This window comes from Sitophilus oryzae, unplaced genomic scaffold (genome assembly GCF_002938485.1).
Source record: "Sitophilus oryzae breed Bouriz unplaced genomic scaffold, Soryzae_2.0 scaffold_2006_pilon_pilon, whole genome shotgun sequence".
Taxonomy (NCBI): domain Eukaryota; kingdom Metazoa; phylum Arthropoda; class Insecta; order Coleoptera; family Curculionidae; genus Sitophilus; species Sitophilus oryzae.
The window spans coordinates 3289247-3316251 of NW_022146732.1; the positions used below are offsets into that span (position 1 = coordinate 3289247).

General features: G+C 32.1%; 1 protein-coding gene across 1 annotated transcript in view; it reads left to right on the plus strand.

The window, feature by feature from the left end:
* The first annotated feature begins 13977 nt into the window (after positions 1-13977).
* LOC115883967 (homeotic protein antennapedia-like) overlaps positions 13978-27005 on the plus strand; it is a 449763-nt gene continuing 436735 nt past the window's right edge. The window contains exon 1 of the mRNA XM_030902390.1: positions 13978-14252. The gene's annotated coding sequence lies outside the window, so the exon portion shown is untranslated. The remainder of the gene's footprint in view (positions 14253-27005) is intronic.

Below are 27005 nucleotides of genomic sequence, written 5' to 3' on the forward strand. Positions count from 1 at the left end.
CACCAAATTGTTAACAGAGCTGGTACAAATGTAAGAACTTGACAACGCTGTTTCCGGTTGGCTTCAGTTCGTCCGCCAAAAAAATATATGGAAGGAAAGGATATGAACGGAAGGGAAACGGAACGGATAGTGTGCATTGTCCTGTTCATTTACCTACATGATATAATATTTTATGTAAACGGAAGGGAGCTGATACGAAAGGTATAGTGAGAATCAACTTTAATAGCACAAATAGTCTACATCATATGTTGAAGAAGGATAATGATCATATAAAATTGTTGTTTATGTTTTGGCATCGTTAATTTCACCCCAATCAACACTAACTAAGAATTTTCATTAAAATGTCATTAAGAAGAATTGTCAAGAATGTCATTAAGAAAGATTAAAGATTCTTGTTTTATTGATAATATTTTATTTTCTTTGTACACATTCTTTCTACTTTTTTAATTTAAAAAGTTTGTGAAAGTCTCCAGTCATAAATAATTTTCTTGATTAATAAATTTCATTTAATTTAATATTTTTTTTATTTTTTTATATTTAAAATAGATTTTTAAAGATCACAAACGTTTAGAATAATAATTTGAAAAGAAACAATTATATAGTTTTAAAATACAGGGTGAGTCTTAAATAAGTGCAAATATTTTCAGGTCATCTCGATAAAAGAAACATATTCTCTTTACTGTTTGTCAAATAAATCCAAAATAACTGAGTTACTTTACTTTGAAAATTTCCAAAAAAGATGATTTTTTGCTAAAATTTTGAGAACCAGTGGATCTTTTCTGGATTTTCTTTCTAGTAATTTAATCTACTACCTATGTTGCCATATTAATAATAAATTATGTTTTTTAACTAACAACTAAAAAAAATTCCAATTTTTTCTTCAAAAAATTCCAAATTTAAAAAAAAAAATTGCGGAAAAGCTCATAATTGTGTTTCTGGGATCGAAATATACTACCCCTAAAAATATTTGCACTTATTTAAGACTCACCCTGCATATACTTATTTATCTAAACTAAATTATAGGAAGATTCTCGAACGCATCTCGTCTGATATTTCCTCCAGAACACGAGAAAGAAAGACGCGAGAGGAATACAACTTATATTACGTTTCGCAGCTTTGCACAGATTTATGACGTATATCGGAGTCATGGTATTGTACGTCCTCAGCCCGTATGACAAATGGGTATTTATGGCGGTCGCGGCCGTGCCAGAGCAAACGTGAAAAATTTGTATATTGCTTCATATCGCACAATTATTCGCATTTTTTTCTTTTTCTTGAAAGGAAAGTGGCTTGAATAAGAAGTTGGATTTGTTATAATAGATTATTGGATTTGTTATATATAGAAATATTATATAAATATATATATATATATATATATATATATATATATATATATATATATATATATATATATATATATATATATATATATATATATATATATATATATATATATATATATATATATATATATATATGAAATGAACAAAATTTTACAGCTTTAGTGTATATTAATAAATAATATTTTCTTGCCTTTAGCTGTTTATTTTTTCTAATTTCGAAAAATCGGAAGTAGAGAAAAAATAAAAAAAAAAGTAAAAAGAAAATTGCCTTGCTTGTCGTAAATATATAATATAAATACCATTGACGGGAGATGCACTAATATCTCACCGACACTTTACGACATCGTCTATTGATATAGATGAAGTTTTGCTTGCCGTATCGGTGAGAACCAGCCCCTGGACAGCCCACCTGATGAAGGGTAGGCCCAGAAACCGGTTGTGGGAGTGGAGCTTGGTTCCCCCCTTTACGACAAGCAAGACAATTTTCTTTTTATTTTTTTTTTTTTTTTTTTCTCTACTTTCGATTTTTCGAAATTAGAAAAAATACACAGCTAAAGGCAAGATATTATATATTAATATTATATATATATATATATATATATATATATATATATATATATAATATATATATATATATATATATATATATATATATATATATATATATATAATACCGCTGTTGTCCCGTATCTATAATAGAAGATATGTCCCTCTTTCTCTCAAGGAGGCAATAGCCTCCTTGGATTTGAGGTCAATTCCTATTGTGAGGACCTGACCATGACCCTCCTCCCTCGAGTTGATGACTATAGTCGAAATGAATATGACTTTCAAAACTTTGACCCAAAAGATTGGCGCTTTTCAATAGGGCCAAGAACGGCGTTTCTTTGCCCAAAGCATTAACTATCTTTTCATAAGCTTTAAAAAATTACTTTAGAGAATAGAAGAATCTATCTGTCCAAAGTATTTCACTCTTGACCCAAAATTAAAATGCAAAGAAGTTCTTGCTACAAGAACAATAGTCTATTTGATTCATTCAAAAATTCTTGATTGAAAAGGGACCATTTCTTGATTAAAGAGACACTTTTCTTAAACCAATAGCGAATACCATTGACTCAACTAAAATTTATTTTGATCTAAGAGAAGTCTATACATCATATACAGGCATACAGGCATATTACGAGGTATATTATTTTCTGATAAATTTAAGTTTTCCTAGTCTGTAGTAAGTAAAGTGATATTATTTTCCTCGATAGTAGTTATTTCTGCTTCTTCACTCCTTGGTATTTTTTTGGGGTGGTTCATCACTCTACAAATTACAAAAAATGTTACATCACGATTAATCAAAGTAAAGCAAACAAATTATTAAAATTATAAGCTTTGGTCACATTTTGAATTTTTTAATACGACGACTTGAAATTCTAAAATTTTTGTAATTATTTGCATAAAAAAATCGATACCTATATTCTTATTCTATCTATAGTCAGGCATGCATTATCTAAACAGGTGCATTAGGTAAATGTCTCTTACCTTCAAATAAAGCAAATAAATGCTCTAATTTCCATTTTTTCAGAAACTCCTTTAAAGAATCCATATATCTTAAAATTTGTCCACAAAATATGACAAATACATGTTAATAACGATCACTAATTTGTTATATGATATGCGTTTAAAAAGCAAATTATGCAAAATTCCAAGTGGAAATTCGAAGCAACAAACCCCTTCCTAATATGATTTGCGACCTACGAAATGCGACGTGCCACTGATCGGACTGCCGACTGATTGTATATATCATCCTTCGTCATCGTCTTTGCGTGTCGTTATTATTTTTCATCAAAAGAACTAGCTATTGGAAAAATGGCAATGTTTCTTGAATGAAGTACTTCCTAGCGTATTTTTGTTATTGTCTTAAAACAAAGTAACTTGCACTTGGTTGAATGAAAATAGATTCCAGAAAAATTTTCGAATTTTTCAAGAGAACAAGTTTTCTTGAGTTAAGAGAGTTTTTCTTCGGGGAACATATTTTCTTTTACGCTAAAATAAATTCTCTTGCCACTAAATTTTGTTTTTCAAGAACGATGACGACTTTAGTTCAAGTCTATCTTTTTTATCAGTGTGATACCGGTGGTGTCCCGTATCTATAATAAAGGATATGTCCCTTTTTCTCTATTGCCTCCTTGGATTATTTGAGGTCAATTCCTATTGTGAGGACCTCCTCCCTCGAGTTGATGACTCGCCTACTCGATGTCCTTACATTGAAGTTCTGACCCTGGATAAGGCTCAGCAGGTAGGTTTTTTGCATCTGAGTGTAAGTAGTTATAATGAAGTAAATGAGAAATATTTGCACTTATTTGAGACTCACCCTGTATAATACAATAATAACAATGTCAGAGGGCACCCTTTTTCTTTGGGCGTTAAATTTATTACTGTCATTTTCATGTAATTGCGGTAATACTTTTACAGATTTTTTTCACAGAGATAAAATAAATCATTAACTAGCTCATTACAAATTTAAATTCTGTCAATTTTAAAGACTCCTCTCTATTCTCCGCTACTTAATTTTTATCTAATTATAATATTTTCAACACCCCATTCGTTATATTTTTCCGCTCCAGGCGACATATTCCCGAACATTCGACTTCATTAAAGGGCTATTCTCGCATTTCGGGTGCGTCCAAAGTTCCTTTTCGCCCTTTGTAAATATTTATAAGATCGGCAAAAAAGTGGGGAATAAATTTGGGGTGGTTTTCCTGGAAATCCTTTTGTGCGGCGTCGTGGCTGTTGCGAGCCATATTGAATTGGCCGTGGTGCAATTTTTTTGTCTGGAAATATAAGCGTTGGTTTTTATCCGGTTCGAGTTAAATTCCAACCGCTGGTTAAAATAAATGTTGATGTTAATGAATAGCACAGATCAATAGTGTGTTGCGAAAAAAAGTAGGTATTTCGTAAAAATTTGCTAAATCTTTCAAAACTTCCTAGGATTATGAAAAGTGTCATACCAAAATTAGAAAAAAAAATTGGTCAAGTAATTTAAAAAAAAAGGAAGAAACACATTACTAAAAATTGTATTAATCAATAATAAATAAGTAAAAAGTAAAAATAAATATGTAAAAATACGTAAAAATAAAAAAAAAGATGATTAAAAAAAGTCGCCTTGACTAGGATTCGAACCTGCCTGACTACGGCTCCAACGTCATAGCAGCGTAAAGTCCTAACGCTTTAACCACGCGGCCACCGAGGACTTGAAAGATTCTATGTAAAATTCTTACTTAAAAGATAATGATTAGTGAAAGCACTTTCTTATTTATAAACATTTATTTAATTCTGTTTTTAGTATTTGTTCTTATAGCGGCAACATAGATACATTATCTGTAAAAATTTCAACTGTCTAGCTATAACGGTTCATAAGATATATCTTTGTGACAGACGGACAGACGGACGGATAGCGAAGTCTTAGTAATAGGGCTCCCGTTTTTACCCTTTGGGTACGGAACCCTAAAAAGTCTGCTTTTTTAAATTACAATAACAATGAAATTTAACCGGGGGCTAAGCTAAATCCAACATTCTATAAACGAAAAACTGCCCTTCATATTTCCAAGGGTCTGTCTCGTATACCCTCCCGTCCTTGAGTGTTGTGGAGATCTTTTTTGCCCTTTCAAGATTTATGCTTTCGAATGCTATTGACACATTTGCGATGTAGATTTATTGGAAAAACCTTTATCATGTAAGTTGTTCGCTATAAGTCATGGTATTTGGGAGGGTCGGGTATTTTTTACAAGGGTTTTGAGGTTGGTGACGGAATATGGAGTGCCAAAAAGGGGTGTGTTGGAATAAAAAGATTAAAAATATTGAACTGAGTCTTATTTATTATAATTAGAATAAGTGGGAGGGGGGTTAATCTCTGCGACCTTAGAGATCTATTGTGTCCCCCTTTCTTGAGTAATAACTCATCATACAGTCCCAGGACTTCCTACGGAGACCCGTGTCCTTCACAGTCGAGGAGCTACGACCCAGGCCGGGTAGACGAAACGGTAGCTTGTGTCGCCTGTTGGGTTTAGAAGTAGGAGGTAGGGTCCCGACCCTTGGAGGAGGTGGTAACTTGTATGCCACTTGCGGAGGATGGTCTCACGCAAGTGTCAGCCACCTCTCCTGTAGTTCTCTTTGGGTTTGGCCCCTTGGAACTTTCATTGTTACTGTTCCCAGTGTCGCTAGGGGGTTTCCCCACAGCTTCACCGGTGATGTTTTTATTACTATTATTACCAGATCACATAATGTTCCCATGAGTCGCTAGGGACAGTCGGTCCACTTCTACAGAGCTCCACATGTAGAAGTAAGGGGTAAAATACAATGGGGTGCCCCCCGATGCAGCAAGGTTGAGGCTGTCCGTAGCCCCGCCCGGTATCGTTATATGTCTTGGTACAATTCCCTGACCACGACACTACAGTCAGGGACAAGACGATGAGTGAGATGCTTCTTAGACCAAGCCAAGTGCTAGGGGGGATTCCTCCCAGCACCTGACCAGGAGCTTCCCCATCAACGACAAGGTCTTGCATCTCCTAGGGGAAGAAGGGTGATGATAATAATTATCCTTATCAGAACATTTGATACTTTAGCATAATCAACCACACATGAAAGCATGAAATCAAAATTATTTTACTATAGTAACGCCTTTTGATTTTTAGGACTTCAACAAAATTCAACCATATTTTCATGTTTTTTAAAATTTCCCTAAAAAAATAAACGGTTAACCATTTTAGAACGAACAAACATTTTAATGATGTGGGCGAGTTTTTTTTAATTTTTTTTTTGACTGATTTTTTTAGCTTATACCGAATTTTGATACATCATGCATTAGAAACGACCCCATATACCAGTCCCTAATAATTTTGATTTATTTTACTTAAAAACAATGAACAATTATGCTAATACTCTTTTGATATTATTTCTTTCCCTGAAAGAAACCGTTTTGATACGATCAAAACATTTCGAAACAAGTCCTGAGAAGTAGAAAAATAAGCATTATCACGAGACCCGTAACCTTCCAGATACAAACAAACTCGTACAAGACCAACCACGACAAACGACGGAAAAATTGATAGTCATCGCGATTCTTGTTCCGTCCGTTTTTTTTCGTGGTCGGTAATTTATTTTGTTGTGAAGAATTTTCGGGGTGGAACTAGTGACATGCGAGAAAGATCGTCGCCTATCTCGTCGCGTCGACCAAGAAGGAGCGAGCACAAGGTCAAAGGGTTATCTGGACGGTACTTGTTCACGTCCGGTCCTCAAAATTTACGAGGTCGCCTATAATCCCCATCACACTTCTGTTGTGCTTGGGTGTCTCTCCCTCTTGTCTCTTTAAGACCCTTTCTTTTAAAAAAGACTTTTTAATTCATTTTAAGATTTGAGAGTGGTCCCCAATTAACAAAATAATATTGTTTTTTTCCATAGCAATTGTTAAAATTGCCTTATATCTATCAAAAATAAAAGATAAAATAGTACTTTAACCACAAGGGTAGATTAAATGATACTTTAACAGCGAGGATAGGTTAAAAACTTTATTTCTTCTCGCACGTTTTTTAATTACTTCCATTTCTGAAAATTGTTGTATTCCTTCCCAAGCAGCATTTGGACGTCGGAACAACGTTGTGTCACGCGACCAAACGTTGGGGCGCAACGTCGGCACAACCTCGTGCCAACCCTAGTCTGCACTAGTTTGGAGAATAATTTTTGGGTCGAAACGACGTTGGATACCGACGTTGGCTAGAAACCTAATTTAGTACAAAGTGCAACGTTGTTTAAAATTCTAATTCACAGAAATACAAAACTAATATGGCGTCTAAGTCGCGTTTTATCCTAAATTGGGATAATTATAGTAAAAATATTATTTTTATGATTTAGTTAGAGACATATGTCAGATGGCAGTGGAGGAAAACAAAACAAAAGTATTTAAGTGTGGAGGATGTTTGAAGATCAGAATTATTGATATACTTTAACCGACTCTGTAACTCGTTACCCAAGGCAAAAAGTTAAACGCAAACAACTTTATTGATAAATGTATTGTTTCTACTTTGAAAAATACTAATGGGCCTTAAAATTAAAGAAGTTTTAAAAAATTTTCTTGAATTTTTTTTTAGTAAAATGAGAATAATTTATTCGCAGTCGAAAAAATTGTTTCCGCGTGTTTTTAGGATCAAATATTTCAAGTTAATGTATTCAAAAAGCAGGAATTGCTATTTTAGGAACGAAACATTTTCTTATTTAACAACATGGCGGCTTTCACTTTGTTGTTTTGGAGATTAAGATGGAGTAGTTCGAGTAGTCGCATACTGGACTAATAAAGTCGCAGTTCGGCCTTAACAAGTAGTATACTCGTCGCAAGATTGCCTAATTTAGTCATCCTAGAGTCTAGCTTGTGCCGCACTCTATAATCTAAATAAACGAGGGAGTGGATAAATTATCGGTAATATATGTCGATGTGTATTTAAATTTAGTTTTATATGTACCTTTCTTATGTCCCATTTTAATAAAGTTTTTTTATAATAACAAAAACAGCACTGAACTGTCTGACTGAACAGAACAATGAAGTGAAAATTTAAGATTTAAGGTTATGGTTCAATACAGTTGCAAAAAGGTAGTGACTCGACGTCCTACCAACGTAAGAATAAGGAAATCTAAACAACGTTGGAATTAGTAAAACAAACGACGTTTGCATAACGTTGAATAGGTCCTGAAACTGACGTCGGAAAACTATATATTGTCCAACGTTGTAACTACGTTGTCCGAATCACCTAAAGATCACTTAAGCAAAAAGGTTAAAAGACAACGTTTATTCGACGTCGCAGAAGCTTCTACTTTGCTGTAGTACTAGTCCAACGTCGGCACAACGTTATAAAAACGTTTAAATTTATTTTAATACCCAAGGTAGGGAGCTAACTATTTTTTGTAACTAATCCAACGTTGTGTTTAGTAAACATGTGGTCGCAAGTCGTGAAAATGCTACTTGGGTTTTCATAAGTTATTCGGGATTTAAATGGAAGTAGTTTGGATATGGCGTTTGTCGCCTCAGCCTGAATATCTGTTGGTAATTTCTTCGGGAAGCATTTTAGGGTATATGATCATTGGAATTTTTTGTTTTATTTTTATCTATATTGCGTCTGAATTTTTGAAATTTCTTTCGGAGACACAGTAAATAAAGATTTGGTACTACAAAGATTTCTCTACACCTGCACTGAGTGTAATCAGCGTTTGACTGAACGCTCCCGTCAAAATTCGTTGCATTTAAAAACGGTAACGATTTTTGATTAAGCTCCGGAATGGATTACGTTTCGGAAAATCTAATTTTCCAGCGCCAGCGAACAAATCACCTGAAGATACTGAATTATGCAAGGGCGCGCGGACGCGAACATAATTCAAAAGTCCGAATAGGATTTTGATTTATGGCCGAGCGGGACGGCTTGTTTTGATTATTGGCTAGATAATTGGATGCGGTTTTAATTGGAAATACTATACCGGGCGAATTAAAACACACCGGCAAACTGTCGTGATTGGAGGTTTTTTAATAATTTTTGGTGGGTAAGCAGCTTGGCCGTCCGTGGGGGCAGTAGTGTGTCACCCAGTGTTGTCAGAATTGAAGGATTTTACAGTCAAATTTTGTCGATTGAAGGGCTTATCCAAAAAGAAGATAAAATAAAGGTAGCACAATAAAAATTGTTGACTCTCTAATTGCAGTAGTTTCTGAGATACCCAAAGAGAATATCGTAGAAAATTCACCCTGTAAATTATTTTAACCGAAAAGATATACATATATAGTACTGTGAACTTTTATTATTATTATTATTTTTTCAAACGTCACAAACGTATTAAACAAGCACTTTTATGCCTAAACATAAAAGTACGAAAATATATTGTTAACTAACATAAAGTGTCAAATTCAACGAGCATAACCATAGTTTCTCGATATATATACAAAGAGTTTTAATTTTTTTTATATTATTTGGAACGTTTGAAACTGTTTAAAAACTTTTTTGTGGCGTTTGAAAAAAATAGCATGTTCTATTCGGAGTAAAAATTCCTTTTTGTGTCTCGGCTGTATGTGAAACGTACAGCTTTGCCACAAAAAGTGTCATTTTTACTCCTAATAAAACAAGATTTGTATTAGAAAGGACCACAATTAATATTAGTCATTCACAAAAAAAGTTTCCCAAAAACGATTGGAATCAAGACCGAAGAACTGATATTTTTCCGATTCGAAACGTCATTAAGAACGAATTGAGATGTTGTTTTGGTTCGGGCCCGGTTAAAGTCAGCCCTTTTTCGCAAGGCCCGTTTTTCTCCATTCTGCCACAGATAAAAACGATCCACGGTCCGATGGATCAGCGATCCGCTCGCCGGATTTATTGCCCGCCTATTTTTATATATACGCTCGCGTCTTTTTTCTCCTTTCGATGCGTTTTTTATTATTATATATTAGACGACGTGTGTTTACGCTATACGATTCGTTCGGGCAGATTTATTCACCGACAGAAGGGTTGTGTGTCTGAAAAAATTATTCTTCTTTACTTCCTGATGGTTTCTTTAGTCTTTCGTGATATGGCCTTTAAAGCCATACATTTTAATGCCAAAGCGAATAGTCTAAAATTACTTAATAGCCTTGAAAGAGTACCTTCCACTAGGGTAGAGAGTACTACTGGCTACTGGTAGAGTCCTTTCCAACAAATGAGAATTAAAGCTTCACTGAGAGAAAAAAACGTTGTAAAATCAAAAAAAAATGCTAACAAATCAATTAAAATCAAATATATTTTGGCCTCATTAATGGTCACAATAGAATTAATAAGACATCTATTGATTTTATGCATATACTCGTACATATAAAACATACATGATCATTGTCATTGTTAGTGGTATATCATATTTAAAATAATAATGCTCCCTATTTGATTTAAAGAAATATATATTTGTTTATTAGTGATGTTTTCCTTTTGTTTTTCAAATACATTCCTTATATTTCAAGTCTTTCTCTTTATATTTTGAAATGCAATGCTTAACGATTTATTAATATGTCACTTTGTTTAAAGCTTGAGTCGATTTTAATCGAATAGGATCAGTACTAACAATTTAAATAAAATAAATATCAAATTTATTAGTAAAACAACTTTATTTGGGAATTAATCTTTTGGTGATAAGTGGGTAAATACAATAATTGTATTGAATGTCTTCCAAAATAAAAAATAATAGATACAAGGGTATCCCGGCGAATTTTGTCTAGTGACGAATGGTTTTTGTAATGTCCTGGAATTGATCTGCCTTTATTAGATTCCTTCAAAGGTCACAGAGATTCTAAAAAAAAGAAAGCAACGTTTAGTTAAACATATAGGTACTGTTCTCCATCTTAAAACTGGAGTTAACCTGAAACAGACAATTTTTCTATACAGAGTATACAGGATTTGCAAGTTTTCTAAATCGTATAATTACAAAAAACAGTATTTTTTAGGTTCCTAAGGCCACTATACAGGGTGAGTTTCCTACGATGTTCTCTATGGGTATCTTGGAAACTTGGAAACTTGGATATTTTGAAAAGAACAAATTTCGGCTATTTTAGAAATTGTCCCAATTCTATTATAAGCTATTTTAGACAAAAAAATTTCAGATAAAAGTTGTAGATATTCACATCCTTAATGAGATCGTGTCCTCTGTTTTTTTCTAAAGCCTGTCATTTTTGACATATCACACAAACATATGTTTTTTTAAATGGAAACCATAGTTGGCCCTGACTTCATAAAAACCGGCATTTTTTAAGCTTTCTAGCGATATAAGCTATAATATGTTTTCTTGGAAAAATTACTGAGTTATAGCCAATTTTTATCATTTTTAAACAATTTCACTTAGTTAGCCATGGAAACAAGTTCAATCGCCGTTACTCTCAGAAATGCGAAGCTGTCACATTCAAACTTTGTAAATTAAAATAAACAAAAATTGTAAATATGAATTTCTCAAATGAAGAAAAGCGTGTAGATACTCGCGCATCAATAGAGTGTTTCCAAAATGACTTTCATGGTGAATTTTTTTATTTCTATGGTGAAACCATAGTTGGCCATGACTTTATAAAAAGTTCCATTTTTTAAGCTTTTCAGCGATATAAGCTATAATATGTTTTCTTGGAAAAATTATCGAGTTATAGCCAATTCTTATAATTTTTAAATAATTTCACTTAGTTAGCCATGGAAATAATCGTCTTTGCTCTTATAAATGTGAAGCTGCCACATCCAAACTTTGTAAATTAAAGTAAACAAAAATTGTAAATATGATTTTTTCAAATGAAGAAAAGCGTGTAAGATTATTGGTTCAACTTAGGAACTATCGGAAACAAGAAATAGCCATCTTATCTGATAGTCAAGCAGCATTAAAGGCGATCAACTCAGTATCAATCAATTCGAAATTGGTCAAAGAATGCATAGAGAAGCTGAATAAATTAGCCAAAGAAAACAAAGTCCTCCTACACTGGGTGCCTGCTCACCAAGGGATAGAAGGCAATGAAAAAGCAAATAATCTAGCTAGGAAAGGAGCGAACACTCCACTAACTGGACCAGAACCGTTCTGCTTTCCAAGTGGTAACCAACTCAAGGCGGAACTCAAGAACTTGGAAGATTCCATCCGCAACCTGGAATGGAAATCTTGCAATGGTCTAGGACACTCGAAGAAGTTTCTGAGGGCTTATGATCAAGAAAAATCACAGATCTTCCTGGGTCTGAGTAAGAACAATCTTCGGATTGTCACGGGGTTTTTAACAGGACACTGTCTCCTCAATGAACACCTCAGTAGATTGAAACTAAGAAGAAACGGCAAATGCAGATTCTGTGGGGAAGATGGTGAAACACCAGTACACCTCATCACTGAGTGCGCCGAGACGACAACCATTCGTGCCATGAATTTTGGTACGACTGATTTGGAGATGGAGAACTACCCTCTATAAAACCGTCCCAGATACTGGCTTTTGTCAAAGCCCTGGGACTGTATGATGAGTTATGATTCAAGAAAGGGGGACACAATGGATCTGTAAGGTCGAAGTGATTAACCCCCCTCCCACTCATTCTAAATCTAAATCTAAATTGGTTCAACTTTTCTTGACCATACATTTTCGAGGATACGTTGACCGGTGAATGTTATGTTTTTTAGAGAACAATTTTCAAGACTTGTTAGAAAAGTTACATTTAGTTATAGCCAATTCTTATCTTTCTTGACTAATTTCATTTAGATTCTTATTCTTTTGTGATTTATAACTTACAAAAAGTCAGAATATATTACTAAACGGTTCTTTAGAATTTACATTACACAAACTAAAACTTAAAAAAATAATATCGCTGCAATCACTGCATACACTTTAAGTAATTTTAGAAAATGTTCAAAAAATCCGCAATTACTTTGAGTTACATCTTTTTAAAACTGAATTATTACCTATTCTCACAAAAGGACCGGTTGACTTAATTAAACTTCTCTCGTACCGCCACTTCGAGTGCCTCTCTTAATTCATAAATTCTTTTGTAAACCTTATTTTTAACCATACCGCATAAAAAAATCTAAAATGGATAGGTCAGGTGATCGAGGAGGCCCATGCAATTAGTCCACCCTCTTCCTATCCCTGAGTTTATATTATTATGATATCAATAATTTTTAACATTTCTTTCATTATGCGGGGGGGTTTCCATTTAAAAAAACATATTTTTGTGTCAAATGTCAAAAATGACAAGCTTTAGAAAAAAACGGAGGACACAATCTCATTAAGGTGATTATCGACAACTTTTATCTGAAAACTTATTGTCTAAAATAGCTTATAATGGAATTAGGGACAATTTTTAAAATAGCCGAAATTTGTTTTTTTCTAAATATCTAGTTAGCCATGAATTTTTTCAAAAATCTGAAAGGCGCATATTTATGACGAGAACATCGTAGGAAACTCACCCTGTATAATATATTAAATTCCCTGCTTTACAAAAATTGTTTCTTATGATTAGTCGATTAAATTAACCGTTTAAAAATTATTCATCGTCAAACTTCAATGCACAATAATTTACTACAACTTTGTAGATTATTCTAATAAGTTTTTTTCTCCTTTTTTTATCACTTCCGGTTCGTTTTATTTCCCCAACCACCCCCTCAATCACAACCCCATTTTTTCCCATCTTCCTTATCTCCTTCTTCGATTTCGGCGCATTTTTTTCTCTCCTCGCCGCCGCCGCGACGCCTTCCATCGCCCGCGACGCCTCGCGCCCATGTGCTCGCCGCGTCTTCGCCCGCCGATTGGCGGCGCGCGTCGCGTCACATGGCCGCGTTACGTCACCGGCGGGCCCGAGCGAGAAAGTAACCTCATAAATCGGGTGCGAACGAGAGAGAAGCGCATAAAGCATGGTTAGCGGGCAACGTCAACCATTATCTTGCCTCTGTCTCTCTCGGACCGTTCTTAATAACGGTCGGGAGGAAGAGAGAGGGGAGATCGGGACGAAAGGACACACGGTCCGCCCATAAAGCTTTTCGTCTCCCTCCCCGCAGGGTACGTCACTCTCTGGGAGCGAGCGGCCAGCTCGTAAAGCATTCCTGCAACACTTAACTTACGTATATTGCATGGGACAAGTGTACTAGAGAGCGGTATAGCCGTGCTGCGATTGTTATTTGCGATCATATTGTTCTCGTCCCGAACAAAACCACTCAATTTCTTTTTACTGATTTATTAATAAAAAATATTAATTCATCACAGAGACACACATTAAAAAAAATATTTTTTTTTTCTCGGACGTGGCAAAGACTTTTTCGACGCGTACAAATTTGTGACGTCGGCCCTAAAGAAACCTGTGACCTTCGGATGGACTTCTTCTGTCTTGGCTCCGGCGGCTTGGGAATATAGGGCGACGCATCTGAAAGGTCAGTGTGTCCCTTTCTTTGATTTGAGTAAATAAAAAGCTTTTGTAGGAAACTGTATTTTTTATTTTTCTCTTTTTGGCCTGAGAAATATATATATTTTTTTGCTTTCTTTAGTGTGTTGTTCAAATTTGAAAAGCTTCTAGAATGAAGAGAGAGATCTAATTTGTTTAAAACAAAAATAATATGCCCATCTAGATATCAACTTGATTAATTTTACCAGCATGTGCTGCTTGAGAAGTTCGAAAAATTCTATGTTATTAAGAAATATGGTAAAAACAAACTTGTATTAGTGTGATGAATGTAACCTTAATTCTGTGTCTAGGAACGTTAAATTCTCAAAATTACTTGTATTATGTTCTGTTAGAAATTCTAAAATTCGTATTTGTAGAGTTTTTGAATCTAAAAACGAGTTAGTGTCCAAATAATAAGCTGTTTATGATGTCATAACCTAGCTTTCTCTGCGGCATATTGCTTTATCCGACGGCAAGTTGATTTGTAGGCCGGTCAAAGCGTTGGTTTCAATAAGTTTATTATACACGTTATTATTTGTTTTAAACAAACTTATTTTAAGATATTTATTTAAATAATTTTATACTAAAGTTCTATAAATTAAAATGAACTTATTAAAGTTCTTTAATATTTTAATTGATAACAATATTTGTGTTTTGTTACATACAATAATGATAAATTATATTTCAAAAAATAATATAATATTGTTTATATTTATTAAATATATTTGTTACATTGTCAATAATTTCAAAGGGTATTTTTAATTTGTTTTAAAAAAAAACACTGTATGTAAAGCTTATTAAATTAAAGGTATTAAAGAAATAAAAAGCATATCCTGATGAGTTACTATTTTTTTTTTCATTACTGTTATTACTCAAATTTAAATCATCTTTTTTTTTTTTTGTAAATAATTTAAATATATGTGATTTAAAAATAATAACTGTAAATGTCCAAGATTTACTAAAAGCAAGTGGTAGTAAAAACCAACCAACCCCACCAAATAACCACCTAACCAATGCATTAACACCCCCCAAATAACCAGGCTAACCAATGCATTAACAACCTCCAAATCACCAGGCTAACCAATGCATTAACACCCTCCAAAGAACCAGGCTAACCTAATTAGTTAATGCTTTTGGTAAATCCTACACTGACAAAAAGGATCTCTCAGTCGAAATGAATATGACTTTGACCCAAAAGATTAGCGCTTTTCGATAGGGCCAAGAACGACGTTTCTTTGCCCAAATCATTAACTATCTTTTCATAAGCTTTAAAAAATTACTTTAGAGAATAGAAGAACCTATCTGTCCAAAGTATTTCACTCTTGACCCAAAATTAATATGCAAGGAAATTCTTGCTACAAGAACAATAGTCTCTTTGATTCGTGCAAAAATTCTTGATTGAAAAGGGACATTTCTTGATTAAAGAGACACTTTTCTTAAACCAATAGCGAATACTATTGACTCAACTAAAATTTATTTTGATCTAAGAGAAGTCTATACATCATATACAGGCATATGCAGACATATTGCGAGGTATATTATTTTCTGATAAATTTAGGTTTTCTGGTCTGTAGTAAGTAAAGTGATATTATTTTTTTCGATAGTAGTTGTTTCTGCTTCTTCACTCCTTGGTATTTTTTGGGGTGGTTCATCACTCTACAAATTACAAAAAAATGTTACATCACGGTTAATCAAAGTAAAGCAAACAAATTATTAAAATTATAAGCTTTGGTCACATTTTGAATTTTTTAATACGACGACTTGAAATACTAAAATATTTGTAATTATTTGCATAAAAAAATCGATACCTATATTCTTATTCTATCTATAGTCATGCATGCATTATCTAAACAGGTGCATTATCATGTCTCTTGCCTTCAAATATAGCAAATAAATGCTCTAATTTCCATTTTTTCAGAAACTCCTTTAAAGAATCCATATATCCTAAAATTTGTCCATAAAAAATGACAAATGCATGTTAATAACGATCACTAATTTGTTATACATGCGATATGCGTTTAAAAAGCAAATTATGCAAAGTTCCAAGTGGAAAATTCCAAGCAACAAAACCCGTGCGTACAATAATGTGCGACCTATGAAATGCGACGTACGACTGATCGGACTGTCGACTGATTGTATATACCGTCTTTCGTCATCGTCTTTGCGTGTCGTTATTATTTTTCATCAAAAGAATATTTAGCTATTGGAAAAATGGTCATATTCCTTGAATAAATTACTTTGTAGCGTATTTTCTTATTATCTTAAAACAAAGTAACTTGCACTTGGTTGAATGAAAATAGATTCAAGAGAAATTTTCGAATTTTTCAAGAGAACCAGTTTTCTTGAGTTAAGGGAGTTTTTCTTCAGGCAAAATATTTTCTTTTACGCTAAAATAAATTCTCTTGCCCCTAATTTTTTTTTTCAAGAACGATGACGACTTTAGTTCAAGTCTATCTTTTTTATCAGTGTAGGTTTAGCGCGCTTATCCTAGGTTTTACTGCATTTCGGACATTTACTGTAGCATATATATTAATAATAAATAGTATATTGTTTTTATTAGGAGTAAAAATTACACTTTTTGCGATGAGGCTGTATTACATTTACAGCCGACATACAGCCGAGGCACAAAAGTTATTTTTACTCCGAATAGAACATTCTATTTGTTTTCAAACGCCACAAATAATTTTTTAAGCAATTTCAAACGTTCCAAATAATATAAATATACTTCCTGGATCTTTTGTCCTATCTGCTCTATTCCTTTACAGTCCTTGTTGGTTATTCCCAGCATATTTCGTTCCATTGAGCGTTATGCGGCCTGCAGTTTCCTTATAATGTCCGTTTTTAGTGTCCAGATTAGCCCTGGCAGCAAAAAGGAGACCTTAAGTGAAATCTTTACCTTTTTAGGTAAAGTGGCGTTCTAAATTTAAATATGATTGAGTTTCTTCCATATGTACTCCATGCTAACTTAATTCTTCCGTTGATTTCTGGTAGTAGAGATCCCGAGCTATATTATTAGTTGTCGCAAAGATATATTTTCTTCTACTATTTCCAGTGATGTGTTATTTGTTAGAATGACTTTTCTGTTTACTAGTTCATTGTACATTACTTCAGTTTTTCCTAAATTAATTTTGAGACCTACTTTATTGCTGGTTTGATACACAACTAGTACAAAATAATTATTATTCTAATAGATACATAAATATTAAAATTATAAAATTATGCATACTTTTGCATTATGCATAATTTGCCAATTTGTGACGTATATTTTCTATTTAAGAAATACATGTTTCGAAAAAAAATCACTCTACTACATATTTATTCATAACTTCATAAATTAATTATTAATTAAACCACTGCATAATGCATAATTTGTCATATCATGACGTATTTCTTGTTCACATCAAATATCATTTTTCGGAAAAAAACTAAACTATCTAAGAAAAATTATGCATTCAGCACATTCCATATTAATATATTTTCTTTAAAGAAAAATTTATGCTTGACATTTTAATGATGCCCTCGTGTAAAAAACAAGGCTGGAAATTCTATTCCACCGTGCTTGTTTACATAAGAGAAATTAATGCTTGTTTTGATAGTATATTGGGGCTAATACGACGGCAAATTTGTCATACGATTTGAAGGAATGGGGAGAATTATAAATAGGCGCAGTTCAGAGAAAAAATATTGCGGGTTTTTAATAAGCTTATTACCATGGTGGTGATTTGTACATAATTATTTTATGAGAAGTAAAGTATTTAAAGAATTTAATTAGTAACGTTGAAAAATAAAAGTTAATAGTGCGGAAATTATTTGTATTGTTGTGGTGGGTTTATGATATTTCAAAGTAGAAAAAAAAAACAATCTGTATACTTGGTTTTGATGATATATTTTGTTAATTATTTTATATTTAATTTTCTTCACTTCGCAGTATATGTTTGTTGCTTTATAATCTAAGTTCAGAGAAATATTATACAGGGTGAATCTTAAATAAGTTCAAATATTTTTAGACATATTAACTCTTTACCGTTCTTCAAATAAGTCCAAAATAACAGAGTTATTTTACTTTGAAAATTTCCAAAAATATATATATTTTTTTGTATAAATTTTGAGAACCACAAATTTAATCTACTGCCTATGTTGCTGTATTATCAATAAATTATGTTTTTTTAACTAAAAACTAGCGATGGGAACTATCGAATGAATTAGACAATCGAATGGTTACTGAATGAATGATTTCAACTATCGAATGGTTTTATTCGAATAAAATCATTCATTCATTTGTACACTAAAGCATATGTGACAACCTCGCCGTGCGACTAAATTGTTATCGTTGAGCCACGACTATCGAATGCTTTTGATAAATGAAATTTAGTATTTGTTTGATTTTTGTGTGTCAGTGCATTATTAGTTCTTCCAAATTTTATAACTTCGCCTTATAAATACTGTGCTATTTTTGCGTTTATTAAAAATATTTAAAATACTAAAATTGTAGTTTTTTTTAATTGACGATTGAGTGCCGTGTGCAGGTAGTCAAAATTTTTCCGAAAATTTGTGTGATTTTCCGTAGACCGATCTTTCAATTATTTAATTTTATATGGTATATGGTATATTTTTTAATGGGATATTTTGAGAAGTAGCAATTTTTAAGAGAGATGAGATGAACTTATAATTAATTTTAAAAATACATATTTGTATTTTAGATGTTTTAATAATATGAATTAGTTGAACTTAATAATCATATTTAAGTAATGCGGTTAAGTAAATGGTTATCGAACTCAAACTATGGGGTCAGAAAATTAAATTGAAAGTATTACACTTGCCAATTTAAAAAAAAGTTAACGATGTTTATATTTTGTTTATGCTAATTCTCTTACATGTAGTTTTTTGCGAAGAAATATTTCATTTATTTTTTAAAGTACCTAAATGCCAGTAAAAGTAAATATTACTTTTAAATAGTAATATAAAGTACCTAATATAAATAATTTTCATTTCTAATTTTTTATTTATATTTTCCTTCCATTACACTGCATGCTTAGAAAATTAATAAATGTTTATATTTCATGATTTTAAAATTTGTTAATATAACAAATTAGTTCTGTAATTATTATTATTTAATAAACCAACGTTGCCACAAAAAAATGTAGAGACTATATTATTTTTAAATAGGATCTGATATAAATAATTTTGACATCTAATTTGTTGTTTATATTTTGCTACTACTTAAAAAAATGTTTATATTAAATGATTTTAAATTTTGTGGTTAATAGGTATAACAAATTATTACTGTTATTATTATTTATTAAACCAGTTTTTGCTTAAAAACATTAAAAATCATTTTCCTACATCCAAAATAACAAGTATTATTGCAGTGTAACAACAGAATATTAATAAAAAAATGCAAAATATATAGACATACTATCCCTAACTAACTAAAACCAAACAATAATATTCTTTGCTAATATCAACTAATAGCAAAATATGGCAACAGCGCCCTTCATTATGTATTTTCTGTGTAAATACTAGCATCTCAATAAAAAAAAGAATGTGTTCTTATTTTTATCTGACTCCGCAAAAAATCAAAGATGCCGGCTTCTTTCATAGCATTACCACTAGAATACAATATTTCAAGGCAGATGACGCATCTATTCGATAATTTTTATTGGTATAGTTTTCAACGAATGTTTTCTTACTAGCTATCGAATTATTCGAATGAATTGCAACTATCGAATGTTTCGATAGTATTCATTCGATAGTTCCCACTACTACTAAAAACTAAAAAAAAATCCAAAAAATATTTTCAAAAAATTCCAAATTTTCAGCATTTTTTCGCGAAAAAAACTCCATGCATAACCATGTTTCTGGGGTTGAAATATACTGCCCCTAAGAATATTTGCACTTATTTGAAACTCATCCTGTATAGAAATATACACTCAGAAGCAAAAAAACGCAACGGAAAAGTGTTTAGTCAAGTTTAAAATGTTATATATTTTTGTTTTTAGTCCTATTTCCATGATTTTTTTAGCAAACTGTATATAAAAATATCAACTTTAATTCATATACTCAGTTTATTATAAGACAGACTGGTGCTAGCAAGGCGACTTCAAGAATAAAGTGCCTGATATAGCCCACATGTTGGAGCGAAACGTCGCATAAAAAAATCCTTCATTTTATTTAAAAAAACCTCATATCCAAGAAAAAAGAAAAAAAAAATATGGATATTATCTAAAGGTTTAAGAAGTAAGAAACAATTAAAAAATTTATTATACCTAAACTTTAGTATTTCACTTATTATACAGGGTTAATCAAAGTGTTGTTTTTTATCCTATCTTAACATTTCTTATCCTTGCTTATTTCCTAATATCATGGTCCCATCTCAGGTTTGGTCTTTTTACTTCCTCGTGGATACCATGCTGTCATTTTTGTGGTCCATCTGTGTCCGTTCTTCTTGCCAGGTGTCCAGTGTCTAGCTCATTGCCACTTAAGAGATTTGATTCTGTGGATGACATCTACTATTTGGATTTTTTGGTGTATCCACTCTATTCTTTTATGGTCTTTTACGGTTATTCCCAGCATATTTCGTTCCATTGAGCGTTGTGCAGTCTGTAGTTTCCTTATAATGCCTTTTTAAGTGTCTAGGTAATACACATTGGTCGAATGTTTTCTTTTTAAATTAAGTGGCATTCTAGATTTGAATATGATTGAGTTTCTTCCATAAATACTCCATGCTAACTTAATCCTTCTGTTGATTTCTGGTTGTAGTATCCCGAGCTGTGTATTAATTGTCCCAAATATCTATATTCTTCTACTATTTTCAGTGTTGTGCTATTTAACTGTGATGGGTAACTATTAACTGGGATGTATCTCGTTATATATAATATATGAATGAGGCGGTACTGACTAGGCAATAGTATAAAGCGGGGTGTCCTCCAAAGCAACATATGTCGACGACATTGTCATCAACTTTTGTTACTATTTTCATAAATATTGTCGAGAAATGTAGATCGTACCTACCAAAGAAATATTGTTGCTCGACTTCATGTTTCGACTAAAGAGCGAAAGTTTATTTAGTGTTTATCAACATGTGGAACGAAGAGGATGTAATTATAATCTCAGCCGCAATCCCTTTTATTTCGCGAAATGAGCGTCGTCAAGCCAGACAGCACCGTCGTTTTTGGATACGTGCTAATCTCCGGAAGAGAAATTTATATAGCGGTAGTGACTTGCTCACTGATCTTTGTACAGATGAGTTAAATCCGCTCTACAATGAAATAAGAAGTAGTTTCAAGAATTTTCTAAGAACGAGTTGAGCTGACTTTGAATCATTGCTCCAAATGATTGTCCCAGGATTTGTAAAATTGACAAATTATCGAGATGCAATTCTTGTTCAGGAGCGTCTTCAAACAGATTTCTTGTTTTATCATTGCTCCACTCCATACCAAATTTATTTTTAGCTGCAGAATCAAAAACAGACTGTTGGCCTTGTGAACTACACGAATACAAATGGCAAAGCATATATGATAGGAGTTGATTCGGTGGAGACGTCTTTTGACATGTTTGTAAACATTGTCGTCGACACGAATTTTTGATGTACCGCTCCTCAACCGAAACATGAAACAAAGTCGGCGACTTAAATCTGCGACATAAAATGTCGACGACTTTACTGACTTTTCAGCAACATTGTCGACAACACTAGTCGGCGACACGGTGCCGACAAATGCTGCTTTGGTGGAGACCCGGCTTAAGGCATTCGGTATTGAACAGTCGCACAGTGCTTCGTCCTATGGACAAAAGTAAAAAAAAAGTTAAAATTTACTAATATCTGAATATGTAATTTTACACTTATGGCAACGTTCAACCATCCTATATATTATTTTTCATAAACAGCGTTTTTTGTTAGCAAATATTTTCACTAAAAATAAATTTTGCGATCATTATCTTATCAGTGAAAAGAATAACATTCATAGTATTTCTGTATATTATGGAGTTAAACGGTACGTACTTAATTGAAAGCCACTATGGATATTGTTAAACAAGGTATGTACTTTAAATTTATTTCTAAACAAGTTCGTGATTGTTTAGTTTTTATTTATTTTTTAATATGATTCTTAAATGGATATAAAAATTTTACGTTTTCAAACTTCAAAAAGGCATTTAAAAAAAACATATCAAAACATATCGTAATTATTGAATATTTTTGTTGTCATATTCATACACTTTTAATTTTTGTATAGTTCACTTGCGTCTGCTTGCGATTAACTTTATTTTATAATACTTATCAAATGGGGTAAAATTGATAAGCAATGCCGATCTGGTTAATACTTGGCTTGATCATAAGGACAAGAACTCAAAATTATTTTTATTTCAAAAAATGTATTCTTTATTAGATATTGATGAACCTTCCAGTCAAATGAGACACCCCTTGTGACTGAAAAAGCCCACTACGTCGCATGAAAAAAGTTTCCATCTTTCAATTTATTATAAAACCTCATACCCAAGAAAAGGAAAAAATAATATATGGATATGGTCTATTAAAGAGGTAACTGTAACTATTAACATCCGAACCCCTCATACCAACAAAAAGAACAGCAACAACGCGAAAAAGTAACATATTAGAAAATGATGTATAGAAATATCTTATATGTGAGGATACTTCATCTACCTGTGATTGGGATACTATAAATTTGGAAGATTCTGTCAGCAGTGATTCTTCTGAATCAGAGTAGTTACGATCTTTGCATTTTGTTGTCCTAAAGTAAATTTAGAGTATCTTAAGTTTTTTTAATTAAATATAACATTAATGTTTCTTTTTTCATTAAAGAAAACATTTTTGCTCTTATATTAGGCTTATATTGTAGGAATCATGTTCTAATGTTATTTCAATTCTTTTTTATCACAGGGATTTATTTAATACTTACACCGTTTTCATACTATAAATTATTATTTCCTTAGATGGAACACAACTCCAACATTTTTATTATTTATAAGATTTTTTTTTTCATAAACGTGGGACTAAGAACATCATCATTTATTTGTGTCAAATAAACCTAGTTTGAATAAATTGCCTACAATAAAAGAGAAGTTTTGCATTTTTGTCCTCTAGAGCCATATGTTCGAAGCACTGTGGGTCGTGCTGAATGTATTGCTATGTAACTCTTTGTTTTATTTACAATATCTTTCTAATATTCTATAACTATGATTATAGCAAACACTTCACTAACCTGCTTAGAATATTTACCCTATCAGTAATAATATTTAAAGATCCAAGTCTCTTGTTATTTTCTGTTAAAAAATATAAAGTCAACACTGCAATTAAACTGGCTTACTGCGAGTTATTCATATTGAATTTTCTGCAATTAGTACAATTTGTTTTAATTAAAGACACTCCGAAATCACCTGAACGACTTTTTGTACTAATAAATCTGGCTTTAAACACCAACCACGTAAAAAGTTTGAATTAATATAGGCTTATATTACTAAAAACCGCCTGATAAACCCGATAACAACCTATAATTATAATTAAAAACTCAACTCTCTTGTTTTTCCAAGTCGGATTAGCCTGTAAGTACGAGTCTAAATGTTCTCGGTACAAGAACTAGATTATCGCTCCCTGTAATTATAATATAAGCCATAAATTTTCAGGTGCGGCTACGAATAGCAACTTGCTGCGGCTACCGAACTGGTATTGGTAGTTCTTTGTGCCTTCTTCTTTCTTTTAGCTTCTCGTGCCTCTTCCCTTCTTCGTTTGATTCTTGGATGACTCTATTTTCTCCTTATAAATATATTTGAATGGTTTAAAGCTACACATTGCGTCCTTGGTAATATTATGTACAGGGTGGTCGAAATTGGTCTGTTTTAACAGAGAAAACCTATTTTCTGACTAGATGAAGCAAAACCGACATAGATGTCATGGGCTCGATTTTTGAGAAACGTTTAATGGTGAACGTAAACCGTCTGTTGATATTTTCACTGCCAACCGAGATACGGGGTCTTTTTGATTTTTTTACCATTTGGAAAATTGCCCATAACTTTTGTATTTCGCGGAATAATAAAATTCTCTAAAAACGTTCTTAAGGCACTTTTTTTAACCACAATTCAGTGGCGTAGTCAGTTTTTTTCTATGCTTTCTCTTTTTATCAGAAATAACGAAAAATATATTTTTTTAAATAGAAATCATAGTTGGCTATGAACTTAAAAAAATGCTGGCGTTTAACCCTTTCCAACGATATTAAGGTAAGGGTATCTATTTCTAAGAATGAGAGAAATATTAGGTTTTATATCTTTATATCGAAGGGGGCCTTGATTTTGTGTAGACCTATTTGCCTAATTATTTTTTATCACAATTTAATATTCTATATAATTATTTATCTGCATTTGAAAAGGTAAATCAACATTCTATATTAGTATTACCATTTACAATTAAAAAGCCAGGGTTACAATAAAAACGAAAGATAAAACTAAAATCATGTGTACTTCCCCGGAAAATCACAACAATGCTAAAAATAGGAGAAACACTATTGGAACTATCTTCAGATGCGTGTAAAATACTCGTCAGGGAGTAATGGTAGTAAGTAAGTTTCATGAACGGTTGAAAAACTTTATATTTTTAAAAATCTCAATTTTTGCATAAAATTTATGTTCTCTAAATCAAAAATATAAAGGTCTAGGTGTATCACAAATAATTTGGTTAACTATATAGTAGATAATACCCAGGTTTTTTTTTCAGAATATGTTTGCTGGTATCTATATCCAATTTTAAACAAACCATAACCAGGAAAATAATTTTAAAAACTCTTCAGACACAACTTACATAACAATCGTTTTTTATTTTAATAAATCATGTCCAGAAAACATTAAGTCCTAACATAGTTGTGACACATAATTTTATTCAATACACGCATAAGCTACCACTATCGAATATTAATAATATTTCAATATTCGATGCATCTAACGCTGCATTTATATTATTTTACCTCTATAGACATTTATTTATTAGTCTCACTTAAATATGTTAATTGTAGATATTTTTAGAAACACTATAATCGGAATACAACCATTTCTAACGGTACCTTTCCTATTCTTTTGTACAAATCCGCACAAAACCGAACGTCGCAAATTTTTTAACCTTTTTAAAGCCAAAACCTACCCAAAAATGCGAACAATGCTTGCAAAAATGCGGAAGATTCCCTGCTGTTGGTTATAATTAAAATAGCTTGACCAGAACAAATTGAGGGATTTTTTGACCTTCGTAAAAAATTGCAGAGCTTTGAGAGCCTGTAGCGAAAAAAGGTCTGGTAATAATAGAGTAAAAACCTTCATTTAGGGCCATAAAAAGAACATATATTTTCTTTAAAAAATTGACATCTGTTTCCTTGTTTACTGTTTATTAATTTACTTCAAAGCTACTCAAAATAATGCTTGTAGTACTTAATATCTATTTATATATAATATAACTATTTATTTTAACAGAAATAAACTGTATAAAAACCAGGAAAAATAGCATATTATATAATTATTGTAAACCAGATATTGAAGAAGTACAACTTATGAGCTGGTAACGGTATAAGCGACTTTCTCCTATTTTTAGATATTGATAAATAATTTTGACTAAACGGTCACACATTTTTAAAGTGACTTAGATATACTTTAAATACCACAAATTCCACATATTCTAGAATACTCTTACACGCTTCCATCCAGGCAAATCATTTCACCTATTCAAACAATCCCGTCCACGTGTGTCGCGAATTCAAGTTTTATTTTTAAAATCCGCTTATAACATGATCTGGTACACAACATACAATTTAAAAATTTTCACGCTCTGTTTCTACTAGTTTCGTACACATTTTTTCCTATTTCATATATTTAAATGGAGCTGGTAGTAGAGTTATAAATAGCTAAAGAGCTGACAGGTTTTGATAATTACGCATTGTGGAGTGAACAACGAGTGGATAACGTTTTTTTTTCAATTTAACAAACGCGGGGTATAAATTATTGTTGTTATCAGAGTTATTTCGTGTGATACCTAGTTGATATGTGTTTGTTAGGTGCATGCTAGTTTATAGAATTATTTGCTGTAGCACAATTTATTAATATTTATTAAGTTATTACTTATCTGAAGTCAGTAAACTATTCTGAATGATTTACAATTCTTTCAAGAAATAGCAATAAATAATAATATAAATCATAATATTCAATTTGAATATAAGATACATATGTTTAAGTCTTGTCAAGGGATATGTTTATGTTTAATTCAGTGACAAAAGAACAGAAAATGTGTAACCAAAGAAACAACAAAATTTAATTATTTTTCTAGAACAGATTTCTAGACTCTCTTGAATATTAATAGTATACAGGGTGTCATTGAAATGGTGTAAAAAAAACGGGGGGTGATAGTACTCCTAAACATAGTAAAAAAAGTTCCTATAAGTATAGGGCGGAAAATGAATATTAAGGGAGTTAGGGGCACTGAAAGGGTGAATTTAAAAAACGCTTGTTTTAAAATGGTAGGCTTAAAAAACGAGATAAAATTTCGAAAAAAAATCCTCTGCCATAAATTTTGACCCTAAATCAAATGGTGATACTGAAAAATTATTTGGAAAAATGAAAAGGGTAGTTTTTGCAAGGATAGGGTTTTTTTCGTGAATATCTTTTTTGAGGTTATTTTTTTTGCAACGTGTGTTCATTTTTTGAAAACTACATACTTTTTCCTACAAAAAAGATACTCTTGTTGCATATCGCCCAG